This window comes from Tympanuchus pallidicinctus, unplaced genomic scaffold, assembly GCF_026119805.1.
Source record: "Tympanuchus pallidicinctus isolate F22 unplaced genomic scaffold, pur_lepc_1.0 scaffold17, whole genome shotgun sequence".
NCBI classification, from domain to species: Eukaryota; Metazoa; Chordata; class Aves; order Galliformes; family Phasianidae; genus Tympanuchus; species Tympanuchus pallidicinctus.
In genome coordinates, this window is record NW_026294690.1 from 15,890,220 (window position 1) to 15,906,697 (window position 16,478).

Sequence of the window (16,478 nt, forward strand, 5' to 3'; positions counted from 1 at the left end):
AGTTCGGCCCGAGAATATAAATATCTGCTGTTCTGCACACCTTTGAAGGCTATTTCATAAGTTTACACTTTATGGTAATCGGAGATCCCAATTTGACAGCCCCATGCTCAGCGCACACCGCCTCCCTGTAAGGCACACATACACAACGGGATTCACGGCCTCGGTTAAAGGCAGATTAACAGCACAAATCCTTCTCCAAAAAAAAAAAAAAAAAAAAAAAAAAAAAGCAATTTGAAGCAGAAAAAAAAAAAAGCAACTTATTACAAGAAGGCCATTTTTCCGTTTATTTTATAATTCCAAGTGAATGGGTGAAGAATTAAGCTATGGTTATTTTCCTGCAATCATAATATACGTGATTTAGTGTATGTTTAAGGGAAAATGTTAACTGAGACAGAAGTCTGTACATGGGTAAAGAATTAGGGCACAAAAACACAGCGCGCTTCTGCCAGCCCATATACAGTCTTCTGTGCAACTTTATTTACTGTTCAGAGCTCACTGCAAATGAGTGAAGCTGTCTCTAATGCCGTACAAATTTGGATATCAGCTGTCCTATGCAAATTTGGCTCTAATTACGTATGCATTACTGAGCTATGAAATAAGTCAGTGTGTTGTGGTATGTGAATACACATCCCGCTCTTGTTTTTGAGCATAATAGTTTTCAGTGTCTGCTGAGTGTTCATATCCTGTGAACTATTTTTTTCTCTCCTTTCCTTTTTTTTTTTTTTTTTTTTTTTTTTTAAAATGAGACCCCTTTTCTATTTTCTTAAATCGAAGAAAACACAGCATTCCATTTTTTGTTTCGTGTTTTTAAATGCAATATGAATTGCAGCCACAGGCAGATCTGAAGTTAGAAAGGAAGGCTGTGTTTTATGCTGTGCGATGAATTAGCTTTAAAAAGGTTGAAAAATAAACAAACAACTACCCACAACATTTTTGTGAGCTCATTATATACTAAGCAAGAAGTAATTTTATCCCTATACCCACATTTTATGTTTTGGGCACTTCTATTTCATGTCCCTTGACACCTTTTCCAATAATCCATCTACTTTATATTGGAAAGCCTCACATGAATAAAACTTTACGGCACTACAGGCATTTAGCCTTCCACTGACATTCCTGGCCTGTTCAATTCTGCAATTCAATCAAAATCAAATCTCAAAATCCTCTTGTCAGCCAGCACTGCTTTCATATGCCCGAGCCCTGTGTAAGGATAACTGCATCCAATCTTTCCCCCAAGCAGTGCTTATATTGTTTTATTACAGTTCAATGAGTGGAGTTCAAAATTACATGCAGCTGCCTACTACTGTGGTCTGTCTGTGTTACGCATGGACACAAGTATTGCCCACCAGGCTTGAAATCATTCACTTACTGGTCTGGCAAGAGAGGCTGTGAACACTTCATTGTATGGCAGAACATCCTGCCTGCTAGATCTAAAGAGGGTGATGTTAGCAGATCAGTCCCTTTATAAAAGGATTGCGAAAGCCCTATGAAATGCAACTCAAACGCGCTCAATGTTAAGCATGTGGCTACTGCACATAAAAGCAAAGATAAACCTCAACATGCACTACTCATTCTCAGAAAGCTTGTGAGGGAAGATAAAGGGCTGGAGAATAAAAGGCATCTTACAGAGTTTTTATACGAGTTTTAAACAACGAAGCTTCATTTAGACCATTTTTATCTTCTCTTCCCCCCTCCATAATCTTCGCGCTGAAACAAAAGGATGAAACACAAAGCTAATTAAATACAATTTAATCAGATGAACAATGCAACGACTCAAAATCCAATAGCTTAAAAACTCCTGCTAGCGATAGCTCCTGTGCAGCGTGGCTGCAGAAAGATAGCATCACGCAGAGCGGGACTGCGATCTGGCACTCGTGGAGCTGGTGTCAAGAGGCTCCTCCCGGGCTGGGAAGAGGGAAGAACTGCAGCCCGAAGGATAAAGGTCCACACTCACACCCTGCCCAGCTTGGCAGCAGCAAATTCACCCAAAGCCCTGAAAGCAGCAGCAGCAGCAGCACTGCTCTGATCACAAGACTCAGCCGGGGGCACCGGCAGCACGACGCGATGGTTAACGGATCGCCCGGCGCATCAGCGTTCAGAATTTTCACTCAGCTTTCCGTCAGCATTTCACAGTATTACAGCAGTGACCAAAACCAAAAGAGAGAGAGAGAAAAAAAAAGCCTTTTATCAAAGGTTATTCATCAAATATTCTCCTGTGACTAAATTCTGTAAGGCTAGTAAAGGAGAAAACAGAGGCAGCGCAGTTAGACATCCTGCCGAGAAAAGCTCTCCTGGAGATGAACCCCATTACCTTTCAATACGCAGGCCTGAGAACCAAGCTAACCACATAACAAACCGCCGACCTATCGCAGCACCACAAAACTGCTCCTCTACAAATCAAGTCCTCGTTCCCTCTTCAAAAAAAAAAAAAGAAAAAAGCACACTCAGCTGCTGTGCAATTGGCTCTGCATTGGCCACGCGGAAACGAATCCAGCCGTGCTTCTGAGAGCCCTCATTCAATAGTGGCATGGATTGCCATGTGTGCACCATACATCCATTAATCTATTTCTACAGCTACTTGGACAAAGCCTGGACAGAAATCTGGAAACGGGACCGCCACTTCTCTGGTCCAAGCCAGACATTGAGACGGAACACATGAGACAAAGCTTTTCAGTTCCTGTTCCTACAAGGGTTTGTAGAGGGCCAATCAACCCCAACATTTATTTAGGCTGGGCAGGTACAAGGACAGATTTGGAAAGGTTTACATGGGAACTCAGGTTGTCAGGAACGCTGTCACTGCAGTGGCCCCATTCCCCATGCAAGTCACCCAAGGCATCACTCAACACAAGGCTGATGCTTCTGCAGGAGAGGAGAACAGGGCTGTAGGCACACCAGTGCCCCACAGTGGCCCAGTGCCCATAGTCCTCCTCTGCTTACACATTTACATCCTCTTTTTTGGGACCTCAACTCCTGATCAAGGCCATCTTCAGCCAACGAAGAGCAAAGAAAACGCAAGAAGGCACCACAGACAGAAAAGCAAGGGAGAATCATCCAGCACGCAGCCCAGGACAGCTGTGATGCTCATAGTGACTTTGCCCCATTGCTCTGCTGCAAAGCCAAAGAGATGCAGGTGCAGGGCCAGGCTCCCAGCCACCCATTTATCGCCCCGATCGCAGTCTTTACTGGAACACATGTGACTTAGTGAAGGCCTGGATTAATTACACGAACTCCTCCATTAATCAATCAATCAATCAAGCACAGTGCAGTTGAAATATTGAATTACTTAAGACCAGCATCTTTATATAGGACTTTTAAAGGCCTGCTCTGGAGGACCTTATCCTCGATAATTACATTCTGTCTCTCGTGGAAAAGAGCACAAGGGAGCTGGGAGCAGCACGGGCTCGGTGCTGCCCCACAGAGGCATCAGCAAGCTTTACGGGAGCAAGTTCTCCCTCATCACCCGTGAAAGCAGCCACTTCCCTACTTGTTCAATCAGGATCACTAAGCAGTTGGTTAGGAATGGTAAGATCAGGATTGCTCAGTCCTCAGTAGTGGCTCACATCCAGCTGGCAGAGTGGGAACAGAGGTAAGGAGAGGTAACAGGGCCATGTGCTGGCACCCCAGGAACACCCCAACACGTGCTTCATAGCTGCAAAACCTATCTGTAGAGATTATCTCGTTTATATAGGGAGATTTCATCCTGAAACCACTAATGGGATCAATCTCTTCAGCAGGGGTGCACCTGAACCAGAGTATTTAGTCATTGAAACTGGAAAGACTTCTACACTTCTTTCTGCCTTCAGCTCCGTCTGGACAAAACTAGTGCAGCTATATCCAGCAACTGGGGAAAAAAGCAAGGATAACAAAAAACAAAAAAAAAACCAGAAAACCAAATCACAGTTGATTCCATGCATATAATCTTTTCAAAATACTGAAAAATCCCTGTAAAAACTTCTTCTCACACTGAATGAGAACTGCTGTTCTCCTTAGACAACGAACTGATGAAGCTCTCCCTCTGGAAAGGACTGGCCTAAAACACAGACAAAAATATCTGCTCCTGTGTACTCCTGCCCACAGCAAATATAAATATTTCTGCTATTTTAGCTGCAAAAGTCTGACTGATGCCCTCAGCACCTCCTGCTCCCAGCCCTGCTCCCCACGCCAAGCCCTGCACTGAGAGCAGCCCCTGGAGCACACATCCCACCATAACCCTGGGACATGGGACCCAGAATCAAATATGTGCAACACAATACAAATGCAGCGTTAAAAGCAACTTTTTCTTTTTCTCTTTTCTTTCTTTTTTTTCTTTCTTTTTTTTTTGCAAAGACAATAAAAGGGAAAGAAATACTTATTACAAGTTCTAAATGTAGGATGGCACAGCATGTTAACATATTGCTGCACATCCTTTACAGAATTACATCCAAAGCTATATTAAAATAATGTTAAGATTCTAAAAATCTAGGCAACAAAGCTGGCAACATGAACATCTAGCACATGCAATCTGGATTTGCACCTTTGCAATGAATAGTATGATAAAGTCTTCAATTACACAATCACATTTCTTCCACGGGATTCCCATCGAAGCTGTAGCATTCCTTTTTACCCATATAAAAGCCACACTCTCAGCAGCACGCACTATTTATCTAGCACACAGCATCCAAACCCATAGCTCAAGAAAAGCTACCGATTTCCTCCGACTGCTTCTCCAGCATCAGGAGTCATGACTTCGATGAAAGGCTTTCCACCTCTGCTTGCAAAGAAGCTTGAGGGCATCACAACCACGTCACTAGATGAGTCCAATGAGAGGTAGGTGCTAGCTACTGTTTTGATTTACTCAGGAACCCAAGGAACCAATGTGAGCCTGCTATGACTCACAGCCTTCGGGGATGCTACCAGCCCCTGTGCTGCATGGCTGGCCCCAACTGGCCCCAGCTGTGGCTGCAAAGCCTAGCTGAACTTCTGCAAAACTACACACAGGTGTCTCATGGTGAGCAGGCAGAAATGAGGAATGGGAACCAGGTGGCAGGCTCAGAGCTATTGGGCATGGAGGATGTGCAAAGCCCATACATTAAAAAGGAAGAATTCTTTTCACTGGGACAAACTGTTGTCATTTCTGCTCACTTAGTTTTTCTATGGGAAGTCTAACAGATCTGGCAGGACCCATGGGCTCTCAGAAGCTGCCTCAAGAGCTGTGGACCCAGAGAGCAGACTCAACTCAGTGGGGTCTACAGGTCAACAGGAAAGCTCCCACTGCAGTCCTGCTCACACCCTGCAGGAATGCAGGCTGATGTACTCAGGATCAGGAACCATCTCCCAGCAGCCTCATTTTAAATACTAGAGAAAATCCCAGGTGTTGCTAAACGAGGTGGTGTGCCTCGGTTCTGCTGACACCCAAACAGTGTTTATGTTCCAGGGAAGGGGCTGTGCTAACGCACAGAAACTGCCAACTATCACATTTTTACCCTGATCTGGAGCATTCTCCATCCTCCCCAGTAATTTGCGCTTTCTTCTCTTTCAAAGACTCCCATAAAAGGCTTTTACAGTCAATACACAGCCTTATTAGCACCCAGTATATACTCTCTTTTACAAAGTACATGTTTACTTTGACTTCCCCATTACAGAAATGGGAAATTCACGACTGTTGCCATTTCACGTACCAGACTTTCAGAGTCAAGGACATTTCTGAACCTAGAAGCAGGTTATTAAAACAAAAGCGCAATTTAAATAAATCAGCAAAAAATCAATTGAGAAAAGCTTACGCTGCAGTTGCTATGACTAAAGAGAGTTTCGAAAGCCAAAAGGAAGGAGTTAACCTTTGTTGAAATCGCATCAGACGGAGCTTTGGATATTGCAGTGCACACTGCAGTGGAGCAGCAGCACCTCCCTACCTGCAGCTCTCCAGGAGTCATACCCAAAGCACTGCCCTTCAAATGTGGGTGACAACCAACAGCAGGTACAGGAGAAAATCTTTTGGATTGAACAGGAAGCTGCCGAGAACTATTTCTGAAATGTAAATGAGACTCTGCTACTTTCATTTTGTTACTGCTGCAGCACCGTGCCGAGATGAAGTTCCCATCTGTGATTTCCAGGACAGGATATCAGCCATTTCTGACAGCATCCATCGGAAACAAGATAGACAAGTTGCTCACATTTTTTTGTTACATAAAAATATTTAATCTTTATAGAGCCTTCCCTTGGACAGAGTTTATGGGAGATAATTCCGTACTGCAGGGAACAATCTTGGAGCAAACAAGCAGCTTTACCAGCCCCCTCTTTCTCCTTTTCCTTAAGTAAAGAGTTACAGTTAGAAGAGGACTAAATACTTGAAAAGATAGTTCTGACAAGGCTGTGCTAAATCTTGTACGACTCCTTAGGATACTCTCAGCGAGTTAAATGCTGTGTGGTATCAGACCTCAAGGTTGTGAGCAGAGGAAAATAATTTCAAAGCTCTCACTGAATGGTGGGGCTCGTGGATTACTTTGGTACTGGTGGCAATTTCAGCTCGCTTCCCAGAGACAGTACACCCAGCAAAATCCTTTCCAACACTTGCTCATTTTTCACAGTATTTTTACTATCCACCACACCAATTTTTCAGCAAAAAAAACGCTGAAGTCAATGATGATGCAATTAAGGCTTTGATTACACGATGACAGCAAATCGATTTTAAAACAGATTATATCAACAGTTGGGCAACAGGAGAGGCAGACATTATGGAAATCAAGCCCCTTAATATCTTTAAGATTCCATAACCCTAGAGAGCATGTTTAATTCACCCTCTTTTATTCCAGATGGTCTCACAAAAAAAACTAAGTTACCACATTCTGGTAGCCCATGATAACACACTTTAGATGACACGATGTTACTACATGATGGGAAAAAAAAAAGAAAAAAACCCAACCCTACAATAAAAAAAAACCCCAATCTGTAAGTATTTCCCCAGTAAGGTGACATTTGCAGCAGCACACATTTTGAGAGAACCGCAGCACAGCACTTACTGCCACAACCTGCCACCGGACCGGCATCGCGACCGCCTTGCGAGGTGAACCGGAGTTACACGTAAGTATTTAAGAGCAGGATTTGGCTTCAGACACGGCATGAAAGCAGGAATAGGGAACCATTGTGCTGCCTGTTTTCTCACAGCAGATCCCAACCAGCTTTGGCTATGGATCCTGCGCTGCGAGCCAATTTCAAGAAAAAGAGGCTTCGACCCTTTCCTTTCTCTCCATGCCTGTAATCTCCAGGCACGCCGCCCCCAGCCCCACACTGCACCACACCGCTGAAGGACTTTCTATTCTCATGCCACCTCATTGACACGAGATTACTCCCAAACCACATCCAATGCCGTGAAAGGCAAAAGCGCTGCCTCAAGAAAGAAGCACAGAGTGGATTATTTCAGTCTTGTTATCCAAACAGCCCTTTTAGATTTATGTAAAAAGTAATGCAATGTTACAGTAAGTGTTAGTCCCCTGGGGGTAAGTTAGTGCCTGTATGGATTAAATGCACACGCGTAAACACTCATGAAAGCTCATTATACTCCCAAAACCACCCCACTCTCACCATACCATAACCCTACAAAATAAAAACACTTCAGAAAATTTCAGATGATAAACAATGCTGTCTCATGTCTGAAACTCTTCAGAGAGGTGCACATGAGAATCCGAAGCTTCCAACCCCTGCTCTCTAAGCCAGTGGTATGAGCTGCCTATGAGGGAACCCCGCACGGAGCACAGCACACAGCTCTTGCTGTCTTGTCCACACAGAAAGAACACCAACATGACCTGAATTTTGGTCATTTTTTTGTTTTTTTTTTCCCAAATGAAATTGTGCAAAATCTCATCTTTCTGTTGTTGTTCAACATGTAAAAACCCCACCTCATAACGAACACAAGCTTAAAGCAGTGTCTTCCAATGGACCGTTTTACTCATTCTACAATTTCTTACCCAAATTACACAGGTATAATTATTTTGACACTGTAATGAAAAGAAAATGGGATTTGGGCACTGTGGGTTTATCTAATAACACTATTTCTTGCCAGACTTCACAGCACTGACAATCACAAAGAGCCCTGTCCATTCCAATAGGAAATATTTGATTTTACTGTAGGAACATTATTTATTTTCACCAAGTCGCTATTATCAGAAAGGATATGATAGCTGAATAATAAAAATGAAATCAAGAAATTCTGGTGTTTCAAGGCTTTATTTTTTTCTGCTCTCACTTTTGACATTTTCTTCCCCTGGAGAGACAAGATAAAGTGCTGTCATAAATGGGTGACTTTTCTTGTCAAATGACAGATTTGATTCTCCATGGCAACCACAAATCAAGGTGCTAGTCTGAATTAAAGCTTCTCTTAAAAGGCGTCTTTATGTTTATAAAATGAATTTAAATTAAATGGGTATTAGGTACAGTTTTTTACCTCCATTTATTTATTGACTAAGGAGCTCTGTACTGCGTGGAGCATATTTGCATTTTAAGGAAAGACAACATATTGCACTGGCAGATGCACAAACAAAGCAAGTTACAAGGTCAGGCTACATATACTAGTTTACAGTACTATGAATGGTATACAGATGGACAGCAAGCAGTTAAGAGGTACTTAAATACTGGAAAAAGCACAAAAATTACCTACAAAGTAACAGATGAAGGAAATCTCTCTTCATTTCATAACACTGCTTTCTTCCACGCACAGTTAATAGAGAGCCATGTAATTGTTGCAAACAGAATGCCAAAAGGGAAAAAATAAAAAAATCAGATGCTTCATCCTGTGCCCTTATGCAGTCTTACTAGTGAGCACGATACGCTCTTACAAATGGTTGTTGCTGTGACTTTCAAACATCCAAACTGATCCCAGATTTCTAACTTCAGCTGCTCTAAAGATTCACTTCCCGGAGGTCACAACACATCTGAATCACATTTGGGGCAGCGATGGCCCTGCCCATCCCACATCACCTGCCTTCCTGAAGCCCAGCAAACACAAATTGCACTGCAAACTCTCCTGTGTGATCCTCCCAGAGAGGCAAGAAAAATCTCTGCACAGAACATGCGAGACGCTGGTAGGGTCACACGTACATTTTCACATGCATTCAGAAACACTTCCAACCCTTCAGGTAGCATTGCTAAAAAAAAAAAAACAAAAAACAAATGCACTGCTGGCTTCAGTAGGGCAATTCAGCACGGCCAAGTGCTGCTGGCTCTGCTCCCCACCCCAAGCAGCACTCGCACCAGACAGCTTCAGAGCTCCGCACCGCCGCTGCCTTTCTCCAGAGTCAAGTGGCTCCACGTTCGCTGCCCTTGTAAGCTCTGCCAAGTTTGATTTTAAGCTTCCTGAAGTTAAAGAAGGTTTATACAGTATTAACACAAGATCTTCTCACACATTTCTCAAGTTATTACACAGCCTTTTATCCAAAATTACAATTTTAAGCGGCGCAGAAAGCTGCTGTTCAGCTCTGCGGGTAGAGAAGGACAGAGGATGTCTTCATCCCTCCACATCACTCCTTCCACATAATGTCAGGAAAGGGCAATAGAAGAGTGCCAGGAAGCGATAACCAAACCTTATCCCTCTGCCCTCAATGCAGCATCCCAGCACATCACCGCCCCGCCATGCAGCCATGCCCCATCCTGCAGAGGGTCCTTTGCTCCGGCCCCAGTGCCCCACCTGAAGGGCTGGGGAGAGGGTGAGCTGCAGCCAGGCCTCCCTGCATCGTTGGGTAAACATTCGCTGTATAAAAATCAAAGGACACTCTGCTAATGGACTACTGTATAAGGAACAGCCCCATTAAAACACGGCTAATCCGTAACAGGAATGTGCATTTTATGGGATAAGCAACTGAATTTCTGAGATTTTTATTATGAGAAAAGAAAAAGAAAATGAGTCCACCTATTCCACTTGCACTGTAATCCGATCACTATGTTTATCCATGCCCATCACGGCACTGTATAAATGAAGTCCTAAGAAAGGGTTTGAGAAAATAAAATATGGTTAACTTCAAACAACACCTCCAGCTCAACTCCTGAAAATCCTTGGCACTTCTTGCTGCACACTTCTGGACATATTCGAGGTAGAGAGTCCCCACAGTGCACCAGTAGTAAAACTCCCACCTTAGCCTGGGCAGAGGGAACGGTGCCCATAGGAAGCTCACTGCATGCAGAAGCCAACAGTGTGGCATGGGCAGTGGTTAATGCAAGGATAGGGAGCAACGTCCACATCGTGTGCCCAAGTCTTCTCAGCACAATGAGCAGCACAAAGGTGCAGCACTAAGATAATACCACGTGTCTCTGCAGAAAGCAGGGCATTCTTCCAGACCTTCAGTGCTAGCTGACAGCAGGGATTTGCTGGACGAGCAGGCAAAGGGGAACTAAGCACCAAAAGAGAAACTTGTGGCCACTGAAACTGTTATAAAAATTGAATTTCAGAAAAGTATGCCTGTGGTGCTGCTCGGGGCAGGCTGTCAGCCAGACCTGCAGCTGCTCCCCATTTCAACGCTAAACAGCATGGTTCACAAGGAAACAGGGGCAACAAAACCCCACAGACCGCCCTGCACTGGGGCTCTCCATCCCATTAGGGCTGAGGCTGCCCCAGAGGCTGCTCAGGCTGCTCCTGGCAGCCGCTGCAGAAGAGCTGCCCAAAAGGCAGCAGTGCGCACCACCTCCTCCTCCCCCCAGCTCACATCCGCTCATGCTGGGGATTCAGCACTGGGTCACACAGGTGAGCAGACGGACACCTGGAACCCAAACAGGGCAGCTCCCTCTGCTGAGTCAGAGCAGCCGGTGGCATTTTTGGGTTCTTGGCAAGTGCTTTAAATCCTCTTTTTACTTGTTGTAAAGCAACACAACGCACACTTCCTACTGTTACTACCGCATGGTGCTTCATTTTATTGAGCACAAGCTCAGCGCTGGTGATAGCCATAAATTTTGCTACTCTAATACTATATGTTATCTGACGTTTCCTAACACTGAGCTCTGGGATTTGAGACTGACCACTCTTGACAGAGATGGATAGCTTGCGTAAGAGTTACAAAGAGAACAGCAGAGGCTTCAGTGTTATTTTAAGCAGGGAAACTATGCAATGTATGACCAAGAAAATCTTTGGTTGGTAATCACAGTCAGGAAATGCCAGCAAATGTTTTGAGATGCTAGCTGCAAATTTGAAAAATGTTAAAAGCCAGCTTTGCTACCTTTAGCAGTGAACTATAAAGCTAATCACATATATTTTTGGGGTCCTTAACGTGGACCAGATGGAACTACACCACATCTAAATAAAAAACATTCTCCAGCTTGTGGGCTGGTTTGAATTTTACTTCATTGGATAAATGTGGAAGTTACCAGTATGTTCTATCCTGAGTAAACCATGAAGCAATTAACAGGAGTTCAAAGATACCCTGTTGTTCATCAAATACCTCACTGGCTTCTAGGTATCACACTGGACTTATCTCGAGTAGAAAAGGAACACTGTCAACTCAAGACCTGAGCACTGCAATGAGGACCCGCAGGAAACAAAGTTAGCTGGAGCACCTGCTGCAGGGTCAGGTTGGGAGGCTCCACTCTGCCTTCTTGCATCCTAAAAGCCATGTGTCATTTTGTCAGAAACAAACAAAAAAAAAAGTCCTTTGGGGATATCTGATGACAAGGTATGGAAGCAGGAGACACAAATGTGCAAGGTAAATAAACTCTGGAGAATAATCTCAAATCTCCTTTTAAGTTATACAATTATTTACTTGTTCTTCTTTGAGCAAACATAAAAGACTACCTCTCCCAGGCTCCAGGCATTGTTACCATCAATTAACTAACAATTCCATAAACAATAAAAGTATTACAAAAACAGCAGCACATCCCCACCTACACATTAGCACCAGTCAGCAAAAAAAAAAAAAACAACAAAAAAAAAACCCTACAAACAACACTTCCTACTTCTTGAATTCCCAAAGGAAACTCCACCCCAGCTATGCAATCAAAAGTACAGACTTAACAGAGCGCTGCAAGATTAAGTGGCAATTTTAGGTGTTACTCGTAACAAAAGTAAAACCATTTCAGAAAGAAGGGTGAGCACAAGCTGGGAACTTGGTGACTTTTCCACAAATGACGACTTTCTGCAGAGATCGTGTTCTCTGTTTCAGGATGCTGGGAGGTGAATGAGTTTCGATGAGAAGAAGATAACCACAGTAAACCACAGCCCAGACACCACTCCGCGCCCCAAGACAGCAGCGAGGTTTCCCTGCAGAGCAGAGCCCATGTCAGCACTCAGGGCAGGAGACAGAATGGTGGGAAAGGGAGGACGGGCTGCTGCCTGCCCTGCATCGCCTGCCACAAGCCTTTGCTTGCCTCTTACTGCTGGTTTCTCAATTCTGAGCTCAGGTTCCTGCGGGTCAATGCTGCACCGCCTGGCGCCCATGCAACGCCTATGGGATGGTGGAGTCATGCAAACAGCACTGCGGCATTCTTTTCTGATTCATTATGAATAGGCAGAAGCCATTTTAGTTAAAATGGCGTGCATCTTCATTCTTAGCTTTAGGAAAAAAAAACATTAAAAAAAAAAAAAATCAAACAAATCTTGATCTCTCTCCTGCTCCTCAGCTCATCCCACATCAGACCAAAGAGTCCACAGAGTCACTGCCCTGCTCTGAAGTTAGGCAAATCTACATCGGGCCACTAACCACAACCTACTGAAGTGCAGGCTGATACGACTCAACGGCACACACACACTGCACATCTCAAAAATGCACAGGCTCACCACTCAGCTCACCAGTCTGGTGCTTTCCTCCCAGGTATTCTTCCTCTGCCAAAGTTAATAATGCTTTGCCCCCAAAAAAACAACATTATGGAAAAATCCAGATGTCCCCTGGGAGTTAACGTGAAACATTTGGAGAATCAATTCAGTCTTTAAACCTGTGAAATACAAGAGTTTTAATCCTGTTCTAAGTGCAGGTTTCAATGCAAACTGAACTCCAAATCCTCGGGGATTCCTTTATAAGAGTAAGTGATACAGATGAGAATCTCCTTCAACATATAAGCAATAATAAAGCAAGAAGTAAATACTACAGCAGCGAAGGGCGATTTACAAAATGCATGTGTAAGAAATAGTTATTTACCTTCATAACAACCACTTTCTCTTGGTTTCTGTGCCATAAATGCAACTTCCTCCAAACAGCAACTTCTTAAAACATGTTTGTCAACTTCTGTCATTCACAGATGCACAACAAAGAAAAATGTATACCTTTCTAATGAGATGCACAGCCAAGGACGGTTGTCACCATCACAGCACTGCTGTTGTGACATGTATTTCATTTTATTCAATACATAACAGGAACGCTGTTTAATCCAGCAGTTCCAAGTAATGCCCAAATAAGCATTAATAACACAGCGAATAACCGATCATCAGGAGATGGTTTTCAGCAAGATAAAAGGCCTTCCCTCCCCCCTTTGAAAATGCCCTCCCAAATAGGCTCTAGAGAGGCAGGAGTGCAGCGGGCACACATGTGCAAGTGCCAACCTGCTCAGCGCATCGCAGCTGGCGGCCAGGCAGCAGGTGGGGCGGGTAAGGGGGAGGCAATTAGCACCATCGTGTTTCCCATTTTTCAAAGTAGATGGCAACTTCTGTCTCACAGACACGTACAAATTCGCGTACAAAACCCACTGCATAATGCAAAGACATCTGTGTTTACCAAAGTAATCATTATTGTCTAAAGTGTATTTTTTACACCATTTAACAAATAACCTGAGCTCTGACGATCGTGGCAATTTTCATGATAGACTTAAGAAGAGAAAAAGTTTACCAGAAACATATAGTTGCTATCACGTGCTGAACGTCCAGACAAGAGCCATAGGTTGGGGCAGCCCTCCAACCTCAGTACATGCTTCAACCCCAAGCATCTCACAGCACGGTCCCACTGAGATTTTGCTCCTTTCTCACTTGCGACCACAACTCAGAGCCATCCTCGAAGGCTTCCAGCATCAAACTTCCCAAACCAACATCACCAAGGCATTTTCCACCTTCATCCCAGCAAACCAGCCTGACAGCAGCAAGTATCTCCAGTGCTCAGAGCACAGGACAGGGCAGCATGTGGTGAGCGGCCACCGAGGGATGCGCTGCGGGCAGCCGCTCACGGGGTGGGGAGCTGGAAGGAGCTGAGTCAAGACCCCGCTGTGCGCTCAGCAATCATAAGATTAGTGTTTTTATTTAAAGCATTATCCGTTAACTTCCCGTATTACAAAAGCAGCACAACAGTATCGACAGGCTGTCAATATTAATAGGAGTGTCTAATGTTATATCAATACTAATTTAATTTCTGTTATCTGCAAGCTGCAGGGCCTTTCTGAAGAAACAGAGGAACAAGAGCCCAAACAGTGATAGAACAGGAAAGCGAATAATTCCTTCGGCTTTCCCATCCTCCAGTGGCACCATGTTAGCACAATTACCCTTGGTTTTTCTTTAAGTATAGACAGCACCAACAAAAACCCCTCCGCTTTTTCTCCAGCGCCACCAGAACCACCCCACCAGCTTCTTCCTATTGGCCGAAAAAGCATCTTGGCAGAACATTCTTCTTCACCACACACATCCAAAATCCACAATCTAAATATGTCAGAGGCAATCAAAGGTTGGATGCATAATTCACCCTTACAAGGTAGAGTCCATTCACAAAAAAAATCTACATCAGCAGACAACCCACTCTCTTCCAGACCCTAACAACTACACATAAAAACCATATTCTTCATTTAACAGAGAAAATATGTTTCAGGGATCTGTTGGAGGTAAAACATCTCAAAGACGCACATTTCAGTGAGGTTCAAAGTGTTCTGAGAGCATAGTGGAAGGACAAGGGCTGCAGGTGCAGTGGGGACCAAGAGACCATGCAGGAGATGCCCTGTGCTGCAGGATTGCCTCTCCACCCTGTGCTTCCCATCTCTTCCAGTCTGCTTCAAAAGGGAGAGGAAGACAGGTCCACAATTACAAAGTGTCAAACTGAACAAAGTAATTGAGCTAATTATGTAAACATTCATTATTAATAATATTAAAATATCCTGTTTTGCATTTTCTTTCAGTGGCAAAATGAGCAGCATCCAAGAGCTCAGAATTATCATCTAAGAACTGAGTCCAAGAGGAAACTGCCTAAAATGAAGATACAGTATCAAAGAAGAATATTTCTCTTCCTTTAGCACATGACTGATCCTAACTATACTTGCTACAAAGCATTAAGTGGGGAAAATATTCTTCTCCTTAAATACATTTCAAATAAGTGATTTACAGTCTTCAAACTGTGAAGGAGAGAAGTGGAAAAGAGGAAGGTATTGGGGTAGGAAATTGGCTTCCCTCAAGATACTCTGTGAAGTATGACCACTTCCCACGGGTGAGCAGATCCACCTCCCCAATTAATTATGATGCCAGTCTGCCAATCCCCACCGGAGAGCCGGGCGCTGGGAGCCCACCCCAGAGCAAACCCCATCCCTGTGGCTTCACGTCACCGTGCCAAACTGAGGCAGCTGATGGTACCAAACTGAGTTTGGACTCCCTCCAAAATACCTCAAATGCCAGTGATGAGCTGAGTGGGTGGCAGATCCCATCCCGATGCTGATCCCTATCCCAATGGATGGTGAAATCCTCCAAACCCCCAAATCAGAAGGCAGCAAACAAATGTCTAAAATGTAAGTTTTGCCTTCACCTCCACTGTCAGACAGCTGATGCTGTCCTCACAAACCATGTCCAGGTTTACAGATTTCTGCTCACACAGAATTCTACCTTCAAACAGACCTTTTTTGTTACCCATCTCATTTCAACTGCATGTATTAACATCAATTGGTGATTGTGAAAAAGCCATGGCTGTAGCAATTGGATAGATAAATATGATGGGACAGACATTACAACAAAGGTGTGATGACAGAAGAACTAACATGATAGAAAGACACTATAAAGGTAGGAAAGAAGATAGCTCACCCATATCAGAAGATTCTAGGTTTGCAGGGGAAAGCTTCACCAAGGAGGGATCTCCAGAAAGCAAGCCTTCCCCAGGGGCAGTCAGCTCTTAAATGAGGTCTAAGAGAGGTGGAGCCAGGCTCCAGTCACACAAGTGCATTGCCTTCACCTGTGCTCTCAGGGCTGACCAGGCCCTTTCCCCAGGTGCTCAATCAGCAGTTCAGGCCCTAACTCAGCAGTTCCCATACACAGGTTGTTGTCCAGAATGACAGCAAGAAAAAAGGCAGAAAACAAGAGGAAGCTCTGCGGCCCTGGAGAAGCAGGGACTGTGCTGCTCCATAAATCACTTCTAGGAAGTTGAGGTGGGAGCCAGAAAAGTATGTTGGAAAGAAGAAGAAAAAAAAAAGTGAGAAAGTAACAAACAAGCAATGCAATTAGAAAAACTATACCATGGGAAGCCAATCCAAGAGGAGTACCATAAATGAGAAAAGGATAAGAAAAACATTAGGAGTATTGGACAAAGACTAGTGTAAGAGACGTAGCTTCCTACCAGGCAATGGGGATTGAACAGAGT

At 44.0% G+C, this 16,478-nt stretch overlaps 1 protein-coding gene across 11 annotated transcripts in view; it reads right to left on the reverse strand.

The window, feature by feature from the left end:
- The window catches only part of FOXP1 (forkhead box P1), a 341,592-nt gene that overhangs the window by 274,001 nt on the left and 51,113 nt on the right, over nt 1-16,478 (reverse strand). Inside the window, exon 1 of one of the 11 annotated variants that reach the window (XM_052678953.1) lies at nt 15,926-15,966. The exons of the other annotated variants lie outside the window; for them this stretch is intronic. The gene's annotated coding sequence lies outside the window, so the exon portion shown is untranslated. Of the gene's footprint in view, nt 1-15,925; nt 15,967-16,478 lie in introns of those variants that run through there. 11 annotated transcript variants of the gene reach the window in all.